The following is a 16800-nucleotide window of genomic DNA, read 5'->3' as shown; positions in this document are numbered from 1 at the left end:
GTTGGTTTTCTTGGTTTGTGTTTCCATGAGTAACGTATCGACTTAATTCTCCACCTTTTTCTTTCTTTGGTTTTGAGTTATTTCCATGTTCAATCTGTGATATATAATTTTTGTTCTAATGAAAAGCAAATGTTAAAGTCTATCCAGAGAGAGAAGAACCTAAACAACCATGTCTACTGGAAAGAAAAAATTATTTTTTATTTTAGGCTCAGAATAGTTCATGACTGATCTATACTGCTGAAGAATTATTCCACCTACTAGGGCTAAGTCACAGAAATTTGAGACAAACTTTTGACAGAGGACTGTTTTGGCTTAAAATAATTAATTTTTAGGAACAGTTAATGATGAAGTTTGTTGAATGGCTTCAAGATTCATGAGACATAATTTGGTTTGTTCGGACCTCTCTAGGCTTCCTATGAAAGTAATGTATAACCAATAGCTCCTGACTTTTGCTGCATAGTATGGAATTACTCCAAGGAAGGTAGAATGGACTTCCTAAAGGACTCCGTATTTACCTTGGGATCTTTACAGTTGTGCTTTCTTCAGGGAGAGGCAGATTTAGATTTCCAGGATATTGATGAAAGATGATTTCATGCTAAAGAACTAGACCAAGATGTTCATTGTAAAATTGAGTCTTAAGAAATTAGTAGACTAAATGGAACTAAATACCCAAGGTCTAGAAAGGAAGATACAAAGCCAGTGTTCTGGCACTCATGGAAGCAGTAGATTTGAAAACTGTATCAGCTTTTTGGTTCCTTATCCTTCTTCCAATCTTCCCATCCCCCCCCGCCCCTTTTTTTTTTAAAGAGGCTGACTTTGGAATTACTAAAACCTCCCAGTGTTTTCAGAATTGCGTTGCAGTCTATGTAAACTGGGGACACACCTCCCTTGCTTCATACTTTTACAGATGCTAATATACATGTTTTGGAAAAGAAGTTGTATTTTGGGCCAGTTCCTGTATCACCTTTGCAATGCTGTTCAGTAAGGAATTTTCTTTTTTCCTTTGCTCCCTACAAACTGATCCCATTGTTGGGAAGTAGCTTTAAATATCAAAACCTTGTCTGTGTTTCCACCTGAAGAACTAAGAAAAAAATTAATAAGATTTTTTGGGTGGGGCATCTGGATTTTATTTCTGCTAGAGCTCAGGGCAGGGATGTCTCAAAGAACAAATGTTGAAAATGACAGAAAAGTTATGTATAGCAGCTGTATATTAGAATAACAGATGGCATTACCTAATTTATTATTTTTTATTTATTCACTGCAAGATATTATATAGGCATCTTCAAGATGTCATTTTCTCAAATACTTTTGTAAACAGCATAAACTAACTGTCTAAAGGAAATATGTCCTGGCGCATGGTACAGAGTTAAAAAAAAAAAAAACAAACACTCCACTTTAGGTGGTCTATGCAGAAACTTATAAAGAAATAACAGCAATAGAGAATTACACTTTCTTTCCCCAGTGTTTTCCTGTGGCTGAGTGCACAAGCTAAATAATGTAAATAACCGCAGTGATTTTAAGGAATTGATAGATATGTGTATGCAGTACGCATGTGAACAGAAACCAGGATGGAGACAGCCTGATGAGCCGGGTCCAGCCTCAGGAGCACACTTTTGCCAGCTCCTTGGACTCTTCAGCACAAAAAAAAATCTTTACAAATAACTGCAGACGCAGAATTAGATGTTATGAAAAAAGCAGGTGGTAATCACCTTTATGCCTTTGTATGTCTGCTTCAGGATACACAGTGTATAACTGATGAAATTATAGAGATCATCGCCAGCAGATGAAGTTCCCCTCCATCAAGACCCAGGACTGGTAACGGTGGCCACAGGAGACCCCCACCTTAATAAGCTCAGATCGCGAAAGCTGTGGAAGCACCTTCTATAAACCAGCATCTCTCTCCCAAGCCTTGATTCCACTATCAGCCTTTCTGCCTCAGCAAGGTAAATTATTTAGAAGGAGGTGTTCTGCGCTCCTTCCCAACGCAGAGCGCCGCTTTTTTTCCTCCTTTTCCCCCCTCTTCCCCCGGGGCGGGCGGCGGGGCAGGGGCAGCTCCTCTCCCTCGGGCGGGCGCAGCCGCCTCACCTTCCCGTGGACTTGCCGAACTCTGCCCAAAGCTTCCACCGCGGGCGGCTCAGCCCCTGCCGCCCGCCCGCTCCCTCCCGCCCTGCCCTGCCCACCTCCACCCTCGGGGCAGCGCCAGCCCGGCCACCCCAGAGCCCCCTCATCCCGCTCCCGCTCCCTCTCAGCCCTCGCCCCTCCGCTCAGCGCGAGGCGACTCGAGGCGCGGCGGCGGGCAAGGCGCCTGCGCGGCTCTCCCGGGCATGCTCATTAACAGCGGAGGAGCCGAAAAGGGGGAAAAAAAAAAAAAAAAAAAAAAAAAAGAGGAGGAAAAAAAAAAAAAAATTCCCACCCTGCGAGCGAGCGGCGCCGCTGACACTACACCCGCCGGAGAGCAGCGGCGGCGGCAGCAGCGCCGGGGCTGCGCCGAGCCCGGCCCCGCGTCCCCCTCGCGCCTCGGCTCCGCACCGCCCGCCGCCCGGGGCTGCGGGTCGAGCCGCGGCTGCAGGAGCCGGCGCGTCCCCCCGGCGGGGCGGAGGGGCCGGGGCGGGCTGCGGGGGAGCCGCCGGCAGCGGGGATGTGGATTTATATCGGCCCGCGCCGCAGCCGCCCGGGAGCGGGGCGCGGACACCGCACCCGCACCTAAAGGCGATGGGCGAAGCCGTCGGCGGGGCTGAGCCGGGGCGCTGCTGAAAGTTCAGCCGGTGGCCGCGCTCGGTAAGTTTGCCGGGGAGGCGGGAGCGGCGCCGCGGGCGCCCGAACTTCGCTTTCCGCGGGGTGCGGCGAGGGGCGCGCCCGGGGGTGCCGTGCCCCGCCGGAGCGGGAGCCGCCGGACGCTCCCGGAGGGTTTTTTGTGGCTGACACTGGGTGTGTACGTGCGGCTCCGTGTGCGCTGTGCGGGCGGAGGGTGCCGGCGGGCGGCTGCCTGGCTGCGGGGCGGTGCGTGCGGGCACCGTGCGGGCACCGTGCGGGCTGGCGGTGCCGCCGCGGGTGCGGGGAGCTGGAACCGGAGCTGGCGCTGTCGCCCAGCAGCGATGCCTTGTGCGGAGCCGCGCTCGGGGCTGAGGCACCGGCCCCCCGGCTCGCCCATAGGGGGTCTCGTTCGCCCGCGGTTGCGGCGCGCCGGGCGCGGTGGGTCGGCGCTGGGTCGGCGCGGAGCGGCGCTCTGTCCGCCCTGCCCGCCCTGCCCGGCCGCGCTGCCATCGCCGCGGGCGGCAGCTGCTCCCCGTGCCCGCTGCCGGGTCGGAGCGGGGCGGCGGGGGCCGAGTGCGCGGCTCTCCGCGGGGCGCGGCTCCCGGCGGGGAAAGGCGGGGCGCTGCCGGGGGCCGCCCCGGCGCCGCGCTGGGCTCCGGCTCCGGCTCCGCGCTGGCGCTGCGGGAGCGCCCGGGCCGCTCACGTGAAAAGCCGCATCCCCGGAGCGCGCAGGGGTGAGGCGGCTCTGCCGGGGCAGCGGCACCGCGCTCGCTCCCCACGGGAGGATGGAGTAGCCTTGTTGCTGACCGCTCCTCAGGCGTAATCTGTTAAACGGGTGTTTGGTGTGTTCTCCTTCCACTGGCTGTGGGATATATAATCTCTACCTTTAGCCGAGGCGTGTGTACATACAGTCGTAACACTGCTGTGCTGCTTCCAGCTGTTTTTCCCCTAAAATGCCTTACAGCTGTAGCTCGTGACTGGCGCTTTAAGCTTGATGAATGCTTAGGCTCGCTATGGATATGATTGTGGCACACAGTGAGGTCCCTGCTTCTGTACTAACTGTGTGATCTTACCGTGTTGAATGTCAACACGTTTACCTTTAGCAGATCTGGGGTTTGCACGTTCTAATTCTGAAATCAGCGGCAAGAACTCCCTCCCTCTTTCTTTCTTTGGCTTAAATGTATGCTGCCTTTTGAGGCTGTATAGTAACTATCTTAGTGATAGTCATTCATTGATTGTGTTCACAATATCCAGAGGTTGTAGATACCCATCTTGATTGTGCTGATGCTTCTCTGATAATTAACGAGTCAGATACACTGTACTATGGAAATAAATACCAACTGTCCGTGTGGTGGGGCAAGCATCCCAAACATCCACCGTGTCTCTAAATGGTTTTGCAGTAACAAAACCTCACTGCTCCTAATGCCTGTATTTCAGCTGTTAATTGTGGAGCTTAACGTAGAGCAATTTGATATTTGAAGTATGGAATTCCTGGTGTTGTAAAGAACACTTTGTGAATCACAAATAGCAAGATAAACTGTAGTAGGGGAAGAGCTATACATCAGAAGGTGAGGCACAGCCCAATAGCTTTCCTTCTTTCTTGTCCATAGTTTCTTTTCAAAGCTTATTTTATACATGACTTGCAATGCTATGGGCTAACTTCAAAATACTTCTTCTCAAATTAGATGCAGTCTTCTTAATAAACTGATTGCTATTTTCTCTGTAGATACCAGATTTTGATGATATAAAATCACCAGAAATTTTTAATGTAGTTTTAATACAACTGTGTGTTTTGGGGATTTTGTCTTGTTTTAAAGAACTCAAATCTCTTAACTGCTTGGAGATTTAGGAACCTTTATGGGGGTCGCCCCTTTTTTTTGGTTACATCACAGTTTTGTTTCAAGAAATGATTAGAAGTTTTCTGATTAACACATTTTTGATAGGTTTTTTTCCTCTGAATGTCTGATCTTTAAAAGAAACAAAACAAACAAAAAAAAACCCACAGAAAACTGAATTTCATATACTTAAGTAAAAATCCTTTCTTTTAAAGAGAAAAGTTCCTTCTGGTTGCCGAATTTTAAATATTTGAATGACACATATAAATAGCAAAAGAGAAAATTGCAAATTACTTCTCTTAACTTTTCAAGTAGTCAGATGTGAACGTAAATGAACATATTGTATTGATGGCTTATGTGTAAAAAAGCGATTGAAATGTATTCAGAGTTCTATAAAAGCAGTGTCATGTGAGAAAAGCTGTAGCAAAGATCTATTATTACTCATTTGAAGTGGCATCGTAATTTAAAATGGTAGTTTTTCAAAACTAAAGAAATCACCTGGTTGCTCACACATGTGCTGGTAGTCACGTATGAAGGTATGCAACGTTTTTGCTCTGCAGGAATGGCTTAGGCATAGGTAAATGTTTACTTTTTTCTCTTCATTGGGATAGGAAATTCTGAGGATTGGTGTTGATGTTAATTGGAGCAGGCAGGACATTATTTCAATATGATTCATGAGGTCTAAATGGTATGCATTTAATTTTTAAATGATCTTAATCTGAAAAAATGTTACAAAGAATAACGCTACTTAATTTATCATTATTTCAGGGCTTTGATTGTAAGAAAACAGTCCTCTCCCTTTGGCTAGGAGTATTTTTTGTTCACATTTTACAGACTGAGAGAACAATGTGTCCTCTCACTGCTTCAGTTACAATGACTGGCCGTATCTCATAATGACTTTAGTGGGACTAGAATTTAAAATGTTTTAGAGACCAAGTATAAATTGGTGATGGGGCTATGTCTGAAATTCAAGAGTTTCTGATTTCTGGTCTGCTACTTGATCTCCTAGATGTGCCCACTGATTATGTTTCACAATTTCATCAGAACCGAGTTAATGTTCAACACGGCAGAAGTGTAAAAATGGCAAGTCAAAGAGAGCTCAGTGGCACTGGCTACATCTTGCTACTACCTAACACTCTGCCTCAGTGTTACTGTGTAGGCAGTCATTTTACCATATACGTAGGGTGAGATAAAGCTGAAAATACTCAGTGCTCGGTGTTCTCTCTCTTAAACAGACCCTGAGAGGTCTTAAGAACACATTATGTTATGACTATCCTTTATGACTTATAGAAATTATACATTGAAAACAAGAATCTAAATAGGTTTTGCTAACAAGAGGCTGTCTTTTCTAAAACCTCTCAGTAAAATGTTAAAGAAATCCAAAAACTCAACTCTACAAAAACTTAGTAAATATCCAATGGAGTAATCAATACTGAGAAAACATCAGTTTCTTTCCTACTGTATTTACGGTTTTAACAGAATATTTCTGAAACCTGATTAAAACTCTACTTCTTTCTTTGTGGTTTTTTTAATACTGTTTCTCTACTGCAGATTTTAACTTCAGTATGTTGAGTATATTTTTTAAAATAAGTATTCCTTCTTTAAGTCTGTTGCACTGAACTGTTTTATTTTGAATATTTATATTTAAAATACAAACCCCATATGTATAAGATATTAATCTCCTTGTCTGAAGCTACTGTGTAAGGCTGTAGTTGTATTGTTTTCTACTTACCAGTACAGAATTCCCATTTCTGAGTTACAGAAAACAAGCAGTGTATGATTGGAGGCTTTGAGCAACCTATCTAGTTGCTGCTCCCATGGCAGAAGAGTTGGAACTAAGAGATCTTTAAGGTCCCTTCCAACCCAAACCATTCTATCATTTTGTGAAAAGATCGCTTCTAGTTGGATGTGTTGTCTATAAGTATATTAAAATTATTGTGCTGGATTGGCCTTGGCACTGGCTTGTTGCTTTGGAAGCCTTCACTCAGCAATGCTTGCTGTAGCCTTAATGAGCAATTAAGCACCCTTCCAGTTCAGAGTTAAATAAGCAGTACTGCTTGTTCCACATCATGGATGTGTGTTTTCTGGTTTGCCTGTAAGCTGTTGGCATCTTTGCTGTTTTTGACAGTTTGTTTCCCTTTATGCAGACAGATGTTTGCTAAGAGTTATGAGGGGTCCATAAACCTTTTTTTTTTTTTTTTAAAGACATGGTATTTGGGGTTTGAGATATAAAGTTCTGCATTTTTACAGTGTGTCTGTAAATCATTACATCTCTGTACGTAATGCTGGGGGTGCAGAAGAGTGTGTTCTGTAACAATGCATCTTTTAAAGAAACATCTTTTACAGGAGAGATCTCTTGGGACATAAGTGGTCATTAATGAAATACTGGCTGCAATGTGTGCATGTAGTGTGTTTGCCTCATGTACCAAAGAGTTTTGTGTTGGATAGCTACAGAATGTGTTCATATTAGCTACAGAAACTTAGTGAAAATAGAGAAATTCAAGGGTAAAGATTCTTAGATGGCATATGTGAAAGTGACTGCATTGACTTTGTTTTGATTATTGTATCAATAACTTGACTGTTCCTTACAAGGGTCCTGCGATTAAATAATACCATCACTATTTTTTTTTACCTGATAAATCAGGGTGTTAATTAATGTAAACTGAAGTTTTTATTTACTGGGTGATGGACTGTTGTACTTGTAGAGAATCCAAACCTGGGAGGTGGTTGATTGTCCTCCACTGTGTTTCCTCTTACAAGTGTTCCGATCCCATGGAAATAGGTTCCAAAAGATGGTAGCATCCAACAGCAGATTGGGGAGTTGAGATGAGGCTTCCATGTACTGGTTGGAGGAACTGAGACTTTCATGCTCCATTTTTGTAGTATAAGAAAGATTCAAGGGGGTGGTGTTGCTCATCTGAAACAACACAGATACCTTTCTTTTGAAAACAAGCAAGTAGACTATTTTTCTCATAACACATTTTTGTCCCAGAAGACACTTTCATATGTGGTGTGATTTAGCTGTGCGGCTCATTTTGTTTCTGGGTACATTTCTTATACAAGGCATTAACCAACAGGGAGGTGTCACTGGGAAAGAAATTAATGCTGAATAAGCATTGCTCATTGTGGGCTTCCTGATGGTCTGGATACAAGCCTTCCTTCTTGTTCCTATAGGCTATACTCAGAAGGAGTGACTATTATTCCTCATATACAACTTTCCTCTTTCAAATTTTGTCTTTCTCACGTGTAACACTAACCATGGAACCTTTTTGACCTCTCAAGACCATAGTGCTTTCCTATAGGCAGGTTCTTCTAGTGCCCCTTTAGTACCAAACTGTTTCTTCCTCTGAACTATTGTTGTGTTTTTCTGACTTTTTTCTCTGCCCAATTCACCATTTTTCCTGTTCCATTCAGATTCCTTTTATTTTTTATTTTTTTTTTGCACAGCTCTGAGCCCTTCCTGTTCACCATATTTGAGAACCATACTTAGAGGTTTTATTCTTTTATAACCACCTCATGTGGTTTATAAACCATAACAACTAAATATCTCTCACCTTCTCAACCTCTGGATTATAGATGCACTTAGGAGCTGACTCGAATTTCTTTTTGTTTTCCTCAGTTTCTTCCTCAGCTTTTTCCTCAGAGCTCCCAATTCATGCAAAATTTTGTATGCTTTTCTGAGGAGCTCTGTATCAGCATGTTGATCCATGTTTAGAGAAATCCAGCTCATTGAAACCCACCCAGTTCTGCTTTCAGCTGCTTTTTCACATCTTTGATCTTACCCATCACCAGCCTCCCCTTGTGGTCTCTCCCAGAGGTAAGCCTTTCTCCACCATCTCTTTGTCCATGTTTTTATCCAGATCTGAATGTGGGAAGGAAATACCACCATTATTGCATTTTTTAATGAGGAAGTTCCATATAACAGGTTCTTCACATTAGGTCAGTGTTGAATTCAGAATTCTGTGGCTTTAAGAGCTTTAATTTATTTCCCTTTCACTCTTCTTATTAGTGTTTCAGCTGCTACCAACAAATTCTATCCCATCTCTCTAAAATACAAATCATTATCTTTGATGTAAAGCCCACGCTCTGCCCTCAGCTAGTAAAATAGCATTTAAGTGCATATCTTAATATATTTTGTGTTTGTTTGTATTATTAAGTGCTTTTAAGTGACAGAGATCTGTTTATATACATAATGACTCATGTTCCTGCTTTTTCTGCTTCTTTCTTCTCCTTATGATATACGTAGTCAGTTATTTACAAAAGAAATTCCCTATAGTCAGTGTTTGCACCTAGATCTTTCCTAGACCAGGATGAGATGGATTTTTCAGCATGTAGGCTATTTACTTTTATCAGCAGAGATGTCCTGTTTTATTTTTACAAAATAGAATTTTGATCACTGAAGTTTTTAGGTTCCTACATGGCAACTGCCTTTGGTACAGCACATCTACATTTTTTTTTTCTGTGAGTTGTTGTATAACATGCTTCTTGAATTTGTCTCAATAACTTAGTGTCCACAAATGGTGCTCCTTATCTGCACCATGCACTGTCCTGCATGTTTGTTAGAACATGGTAGCTCACCTCTATTTCAGTGTGAATATGGCATTATAGTGCTTGGAGCTTTGTCAACCCATTAGCGGTACTGTGAATTCCCATAAATTCTATACCTTTCAATAAATCATAGTCACCATGGAATAAATGCTTTTAAAGAGTACAAGAGTAAATCTTAGTAGTAAGCAACTATTTTTGTTATTTAAAAAATCAGAAGATGCAGCATGTGAAGATGAGTGTGGGGACTTTTACCAGTCGCTGTTGTTTGAACCTTACAGTGCTGTTTTGAGAATTAATGCTCTGTTGGTGCTTATTAAGGTGATTGGAAATGGACCAGTTTCTCATAGGTATAAAGAGGTATCTCTCCACTGATGTGACATATATATGTATATCAATATTAGCCATGCTTCTCATCATCATCATGGCTGGGCTTCGCAAACGAAGATTTGGGAAGGGCTCTACCCACGTTTGTTACAAGCGCGCTGGTGGCTAAAAAGGCCAATACAAGATAGACATGTCTGGTTGCAAAAGGCACAGCAGAAAGACTCCTTAGGTGGAATATTCTGCAAGGCACGATTCTTTCTGCATTGCCTTTTCTCCTCAAGAGTGACCCTGCTGCTTTCTCAAAGGCATCAGCAGTGTTATAGATGGTGTGTCTCCAGACCTCCCGATTGGAGGCCAGAGTAGACCAGTTATGGTGATCAATATGGCCAAGGCTGAGATGTTGTTTCAGGCAGTCCTTGTATCTCCTCTTCGGGGCTCCTCTCTTGCGGCAGCCAATGGCAAGTTCACCATAAAGCAAGATCTTAGGGAGGCGGTGGTTGGTCCTTCATCCTGGAGACGTGTCCTGCCCAGCGCAGCCATGCTTCTACCTGCATGGAAATATGCCACTGATTTCATCACTGAAGGCATACCGAGTGATTCAGCTGAGGGTTTGGTCCTGATCTGCTTGCTTAACTAGCAATTTGTTTAGGGAATGAGAGAGAAGGGAGATGTCTTTCATGCTTAGCTTGGAGAAGAGGAAACCGAGGGAAGACCTCACTGTGATCTGCAGCTTCCTCACGAAGGGAGGCAGAGGGGGAGGTGCTGATCTCTTCTCTCTGGTGATCAGCGGCAGGACCCAAGGGAGCAGTGTGAAGCTGTGTTAGGGGAGGGTTAGGTTGGGTATTACCAAAAGGTTCTTCACTAAGATTATGGTTGGGCACTGGAACAGGCTCCCCAGGGAAGTGGTCACAGCACCAAATCTGCCAGAGTTTGAGAAGCATTTGGATATTCTATGATTCTGTGATTTCTGTGATCTGAACTCCTGTAAATGTTGATGGATAGCCATCATTTCTATGACATGCCATGCAATTTTATTGTGTAACTAAAGCAGTTTCTTATCTCTGCAGACAGACTGCAGGGAGAAGTTAATATGAATGTATTGGACTATAATTTAACTGTGCAACCTTTAAATGTTTCATTAACGCACTTTATTTAAAGATGTGTTGTCTTTAGCAATGTTAGGTTAAATTAGCTGCTTAGATTAAGAGATTTAAGTCTGTAAACCACAATAATTTTACAGTCAGCAGCTTTAGTTGTCACCACAAGATATACCAATTGTTTTAACTTCAACAGACTTAAGTTGTCAATTGATAAGTAGTCAATAGTGGGAAGAAATTGCATCTTAATGTTGCTCATATTCAGTTCCTAATATTTCTGTAGTTAATTACGAGTTACAAAATTGAATTTTGGAACCACAAAGCATATATAAGCTGTACTGAAGTGGTCTGAGCAATTCATACAAAGCTTTCCAGAGTAGCAGCTATAGACCATGAGAAATTGTTTTCTATGTTGACATTGTCATTCCCAACTCAAACCTGTAATGTACATAAGAGATTACTATAAATTACTGTATTGCTATTTTAAGAATTCATTGAGATAATATATCAATGAGGTCAGTGCTATTAGCAATTGTGTGATACTGAGTTTTTTGCTTAGCAAAATTTTGCTTAGCAAATTGCTTTTTTGAGGGTAAGCGTGGAAGCTTCAGAGCTTTTTGGTTCTATGTTGTTGGGGGGTTTTTTGTTGGTTTTCTTTTAATAAAAAAGTAGTAGAATGAAGTAGGACTTATCCTATGCTCTCAACTCTAGATAAGAGAAATAACTGTTCAGTCCATATGGTGAAACTAGAGAAAGATGATGGAATTTTCTCTTTTTTTTACTTGTTTGTTTTTCTTTTATGTGCTTTGTTACTGATATTTTCTCTGTAGAATGCAAATATGGTCCATATTTAAAGACATCGTGAAGAGAGACAGGTGGATTTGACATTTTATGTCCAATACTGTCTTAGAATTGTGAATGGAACCAAAACCAAGAATGCTGTGAAGCTTATTTAATGAGCAAATTACTAAGAAATTGGGACAGAGAAACAATACATTGACCAATTAAAAAAATGAAAAAATTCTAAAGAGCTCTTTTAAAATTCTCATAGCCCACTTCTAAAGAAGTAACAGTGTTTTGATATCAATAAAGAATTAAGCAAATTGCCAAATTCTGTCCCTCAATTTGCCAGCTTACTAACTTACTTTTTATGGTTTCTTTTCCAAGGGTACAGCGTAGTAATAATTGGCTGGGCTTTTACATGTGCATGAAATTATTCCCTAGTACAGCTGTAGCAGGTTTTAGTAACTATGATAGAATTTTCAGTGGTGTCTTCCTTCTTCAAAATGAATGTCCAACATGTTGTATCTTACTATTGTTCTGCTTTCCGTGATTCAAACAATTAACTAAGAAAGAGACATAAATGTGCAAAGTGTAAGTTGGTCTGTATGAATGGAATAAGGGGGAAATTATTTTAAATGGTACTTCTGTTGGAAGGAAAGTAAGATTTTGATGCTGCTTAAGTAAAAAGGAGATATGAGTTATATTCTTATCTTGGCATTTTTATAAGCCTGTTCTTGAGACTCTTCTGTTGTATTTCATGATGAGCAGATTATGCTCAAATGAGCAGATTTCAATCCTCATCCATCTTTGCCTATGGTTGAAACTACATGAATATTAATTCCTTTAAAAAAAAATCTTTACTGGTAGGCTTAATATTCAGTTCATGTAGATGAGGCTAAAGTCTGCCATTACCATCTAACTTTAGAAAAACTGTATCTTTTTTATTTGTTGATGCTTAAGTGGGTTTTGTTTATTTGCTTGAAAGCCCTCATGCATCTTCAAATTTGATATAACATGGAAGTCTTTGTGTATAAATTATAGCTGCAGTTAGCATTATGCAACACAGTAATGTCACTGGTATTTAGATTTGACAGGAGAAGTAATTTAGATGCTTCTCTGGTTTTTTCAAATAGCTTGTAGGTGTTACCTGTTCAGTTAATTCACTATATTAAATGCCACTGGATTTACCTTAATGTACCTTTAATAAATTTAAAAGCCTGTTTGAGCAACAAAAAAGCACCAGAAATATAACTTTAGTGGAAATTGAAATATTAATATCAGTGATACAGGGTTAATTGAATGTCAGGAAAAAAATGCCATCCAGAGGATGAGAATGCTAACTCCTTTGCTTGTACCTTCTACATTGAGAGTAATTTCAAGATGTTTTAAAAGTTGGAGTGAATCCTAAAATGGTGGGGGAAAATACATCCTACAACTGCAGTTTGTAACTTAACTGTTGGTGTTATATTTGAACACAAAAATCTGAAAGTCTTTCTTGAATAATAATGAAATGAGGCATAAAAATTAATCTCCGTAAAAAATCCCTGCGGGAAAAAAGAGACATGACTTTGTGAAGAGCATTCTGGTGTGTAAGGAGATGAGGCCTTTCTCATCTTCCTGTTGCTGAGTAGTCTTTATTTACTTATATAGAGTAAGTTTTGGTGTTTTTCCATAATTTCTTGAGCCAAGGATGTTTGATTATCCCTGCCCTTTCCATAGAACAGGCACATGAGTTGAGTGCCCTTGTTTCCAGTCTAGCTGGATTCTGATTGTGTGTCATTATATAGCTGGTATTTGCAAAGTTTCTCTGTTAAAGTTCCAATTAGACTAAAAAAAGGGAAGTTTTTTTCCTTTCATGTTTTCAGAAACAGTTCACTTTTCCACAGCACTAAAGCTTTGTCTGTTCTGTGACTTGATATTGAAACTTCTGTATTAAACTCAGCTCTTTTCCATTTTCTCTTGAACTAAAGGAAAGTCAGAAATTAATGTAACAGTTTCATCAGCTGGGAATGCGGATGGGATTTATTTTGGAGAATTGAGATATTGAAGCCTTACGTATTCTCTGTTCTGAATATGGAACTTATTTACATGTTGGATTTCTTGATTTCTTTTGATTGGGTATTGAATGAAGCAGCTTCTGGAGTCCCATTACATGTTTGCCATGTAACCCTTTGTGCTTTGAGGCTTATAACTGTATCTAGAAATGGGAGATGTATAGAAAGTGAGTGATACTGGTGGTCATCTTGCATATATATCCACAGCTGTTACACTAAATGTAGACCATATGCTCAAGTTAAAAAAAATAATCAAGGTCCAAGAATTAAAGTTATGTTTATCTCATAATTCTGAGAAGAGGAATGCTAAACCGTAGATGTCTATGTTGCTAATTTAAAAACTTAAGTTTTCACTGTCATATGATTATATTGTATTTTATCATTGCTTACTAGTACTGTGCCATAAATCAAGCCAACACAAATAGGGCCCTTGAAGTGTTCATCTCTCCAGTCCCGTTCTTAATTAGTAACCTTCGACATTTCAGTAAAAATCATCATGTTGGATGCTAAATGTACTGTCTCTGTTGTTATCAGATGGAGACAAGTTAAGTTCTCATGTTTAAAAGAAATTACTCAAGGTCAAATACAGGAATGACACGAGAAATGTGTGTTTCCTGCTGCTCCTCCACATGTGCTTGTGTTTGTAGATAAGTAAAGGATATGAAATCTTTCTAGGGTACCAATTCTTTAAGAACTTACAAAGAGAAGCTCTGAGCAAGTGTTTGCAAACTTTTATTTCATCATAACAGTTGTGGTCAATATGCAAGGCGTTTACAGGACGAGCTGATGTCTGAGGATAGGGATGAAGAACTCAGCTGTGTCAGCTTCATTAGAGCTTGAAAATTTTGAACCATTTTTGCACAACTGATGTGGCATCGATACAATGACAAAGTGATAGGGTATGAAGTATAAACACTTCTAGCACGATGTGATGGTGGACTTCACACCAGAACATGAGAAGCAGCAGTAAATAAAACCATGAGACTTCATATTTTAGTAATGTTTTACTTTATTGATTGGAAATGCAGCATAAAGAAGAGTCACATGTTTTAGGCTAGCAGATCTTTTTCTTTGTTCATCATCTTACTGATCGATGGTCTGATTTAAAAATAATAAAATGTCTCTGTCATCTGCTTGCAATAGATTGCTTAAATAGTGTGTTCAGCTTTTTTGTTTTGCTTTGCCTTTTTAACAGTGGGGATTACCACACCTAAGGGATAGATGTAGACTTGCAGATTAAATCACAAATGCCATGTAAATGCATCAAAATATTTTGCAAGCATAAGCACTATATCAAAAATATTTTATTGGAAGAATATTAGGATCTGGCACGTACTCCTAAATAAAATAAAGCTATCAAGAGCCCAATATTTTATATGAAAGGGTATGGTTATAGTATCAGGGTACCCTTAGAAGTTGTCTTTCTTTCTGAATCAAATTGAATGTTAAAAAAACCCACAAAATCTAGATAATTTAATAATATTATATATCAGTGCTTTTCTACATATGAAAAGGAATATGATGCTTTTTGGAGTAGACCTACCTCTAAAAAATAACCTCAACTACCTACATCCTCAAAAGGAAAAACCTCAACCAAGTATCACTCCTCTATTGCATGTTATAACACAGTACAAAAAAATCTACTGCCGCTGTTTCTCCTAAGAATTTTTAAGGGAAATAAGAGGTGGGAGTGAAAATCATGGATTGAAATCAAAAGGGAATATGCTCTTCCTAGAGTGTTACTGTTTGGTGTCTCTCCACAGAGACTGCTACCTGTTTCTTTTAATGTGATAGTGTGATACCAGAGAAAAGCTGAGCGTTCAAGACTTGAGGTTGTGCATCATTTAGGGAAGATCTGGGAAGAAAGGATAGGTGAGAAATAAATTAGAAGGGAAGGAAACCAACTGCATTTTTTGGCCAGAACAAAACTGAAGGCGACTTGCAAACGGTGCAGAAGGAAGAGGAGAGGTGAGGTGGAGCAGGAGGTTGTAGCTGTGTGACTGGAGCAGTAATAAAAGGCCACGGGGGTTTTGCTGAGGTGTTCCAGGTAGGCTGCGGCAGGAAGGCACATGCTGCCTGCTTCCTGATGTCACTTGTCAGCAAAGTGCTTTTGGCAGATCTGAACAACTCCAAATTTGCCTTGACTGATGTAATCAAACACTGAACTTCTTGTTTAAATATTTGTAGTGACACGTCCATGCTCTCCCACTAGCTCTGAGCTTGTGTTAGATTGCAGCGTGGTCCTGTATAATTAACTTCTTGTATATTTTCTGTTTATGTGAAATCTCTTGGGAAGATTCATGGCAACAGGGTCAGTAAAAACCTTAACTTGACAGCTTTTCTGGAACTAACACTGAATCATGATATCCATTGATAAATCAATGGTGAGTCACTCCAGCTTGAAGTTGTGCCTGTGTGTTCTCTTCTTTAGATGGTTTTGCTTTGTCTTGGATTTTCCACTTGCATTTAGGTGTCACAAATTCTCATAGGCTTTCAACAAACTGTTTTGTTCTGAGAAGTGCTAGGAAACTTGAGGACAAAAGGGAAAGGGAGGGGTTGGGGGGGGTTTTCTTCTTTTGTTCACTGGAACATCATTAGTGGATGTGTGTGTGTGTAAGTATTTTTAGAAAAACCCCTCCTAATAACTTTAGACCTGGGAGGTAGTTAGGAAAGTAATTCCAGTTTTCTAGTGGAAAGGAAAGCAATCTCTTTGGGCTAAAAAGAGGGGGCATTGATGTGTGCACACAACCTGTGTACTCCGGGGTTCAGGTTGCCTTTTATAGAACAAGGCTTGAGATTTCCTGAGTCTCTCTGTTGTGTCCCATTAGAGTTAAAAGTGTAAAGGGACGTTGGACATCTTAATGGCCTGAATCTGTGTCAGCAGAGGTTTAGGTTGGATACTAGGAAAAGGTTCTTCACTCAGAGGGTGGTTGGGCTCTGGAACAGGCTCCCCAGGGAAGGGTCACAGCACCAAGCCTGACAGAGTTCAAGGGCTTGGACAGTGCTCTCAGACACATGGTGGGATTCTTGGGGTGTCCTGTGCAGGGCCAGGAGTTGGACTTGTATGATCATTGTGGGTCCTTTCTAACTTGGAATATTCTGTGTTTCTATGATGCATCCTCCCCTTAACCACTGAGATTGCTGTGATTTTTAAGGGGAAGCTGTGTTTTGGTGTGTGCAGGGGTTTTCTTTGTTTTAAATGCTGTGACCCACTCCCCAGATTTTTTGTGAAGATCTTAAGAGAGCTGAACAGCAGATCTGTTACCAACTTTCTGCATTATTGCTTGGAACATGAGTTCATGACTTAATGATAATGGTCCTCAGAAAAAAATGTATTAATGAAAATCTGACGAGTGACGAAATTTGAAATACATTAGAAGTGGAAATGAGGAATTTTTCAAATAA

General features: G+C 41.0%; 1 protein-coding gene across 5 annotated transcripts in view; it reads left to right on the top strand.

Annotated features, from left to right (window-relative positions):
• Window positions 1-16800, top strand: part of TENM1 (teneurin transmembrane protein 1) — a 649978-nt gene that overhangs the window by 333294 nt on the left and 299884 nt on the right. For 2 of the 5 annotated variants that reach the window (XM_027716460.2, XM_027716458.2), the window contains exon 1: window positions 2498-2778. The gene's annotated coding sequence lies outside the window, so the exon portion shown is untranslated. Of the gene's footprint in view, window positions 1-1736; window positions 1944-2497; window positions 2779-16800 lie in introns of those variants that run through there. The other 3 variants (XM_027716462.2, XM_027716461.2, XM_027716459.2) reach the window with 2 other exon arrangements.

This window comes from Pipra filicauda, unplaced genomic scaffold, assembly GCF_003945595.2.
Source record: "Pipra filicauda isolate LSUMZ 115617 unplaced genomic scaffold, ASM394559v2 scaffold58_size5111680_pilon, whole genome shotgun sequence".
NCBI lineage: Eukaryota > Metazoa > Chordata > Aves > Passeriformes > Pipridae > Pipra > Pipra filicauda.
This window is presented reverse-complemented; position numbering and strand designations above follow the sequence as displayed.